The sequence below is a fragment of the Arachis duranensis genome, chromosome 8 (genome assembly GCF_000817695.3).
Source record: "Arachis duranensis cultivar V14167 chromosome 8, aradu.V14167.gnm2.J7QH, whole genome shotgun sequence".
Taxonomy (NCBI): domain Eukaryota; kingdom Viridiplantae; phylum Streptophyta; class Magnoliopsida; order Fabales; family Fabaceae; genus Arachis; species Arachis duranensis.
In genome coordinates, this window is record NC_029779.3 from 8,335,135 (window position 1) to 8,336,354 (window position 1,220).

Consider the following 1,220-nt stretch of genomic DNA (forward strand, 5'->3'; position numbering starts at 1 on the left):
ATCCCTATATAGGAGTTGATGGCTTAATTAACAAAAATATTTTATTTAACTTGTAAGGTCACAATTTGAATTGTAAAGACTCCTATTTGAGAAATACTCATTCTATTAACCATATGTCAACTAATAAAAGTAATGTGCTAGTGGTAGGAGATTTGAGTAATATATATAGAATTCTATGTTTATATAAAAATTAAGAAAATATTATATAACCAACAAATATTATTATTATTTGATTAAATTATTATTTTATTTTATATAAAGACATTTTCATATATAAATAGTTAGTTTTTACTACGGTCACTGTTATCTTTAGTACCTGTAGACCCAATCCCATTTGAATATTCAATTCCTACTGCGACATTTGCCTAAGTAGTTTATTTTCTCACCTAACAAGATTAAAGACAGCAATACTCACTCGGTGGATGGTATCTATCACAATCATTAATTAGTTTTAACAAACTAATAAGAAAATGAAAGGGTAAAGATAACGAGATTAGACAACAGTATCTATTCCACCGAGATGAGAATAATATGTAGATATGAAGATTTTTTTTGGTAGAACCACATTTCACAAAGTCTTATTACAAAGCCAGGAGTACTTTTTTTTTTGTTTTTATCAAAGAGCTTCGCTTTTTTTTTTTTCACATTATCCTCTAACACAGCAGATCAAAATTTAGTGAACACCCAACTTAACCTGACAATTACTTTAAAGGGATTATGAGATTTTTAATAAAAAAAAATCTTTTTCAACTCTTGATATTTATTTTTACGGAACTAATTAGTTCTGTACAAAAAAATAAAACATTAACTTTTTTTTTTGCATACGAATTAATCAGTCCTATAAAAGTAAAAATCAGGAGCCAAAAGAGTTTTTTTCTATTAAGAACTTGTTGTTTTTCGAAGTAATTGTCAAGATCGTTTAAAATTTTTCTCAAATTAATTCGTTGAATTAATGCATGCACAACACTGCTGTCACAGTTATTTAAACAAACTAATAAACTAATCATTAATCCAATTCAAGTTAGTTAAAAACTTTGCTTTTTTTGGTGTCATGGGCTAAGCCCAACAAGAAAAAAGGACACAACCCGCCCAGGAGACCCACCCGGACTCTTTTGCCCCGCCCAAAAAGCGTATCTCTTTTGGTTGAGGCCAATAAAAAGTATTTAAAATACTGAAACGGACAAAACACTACTCCAACAAAAAAAAAAATTATAGACTTA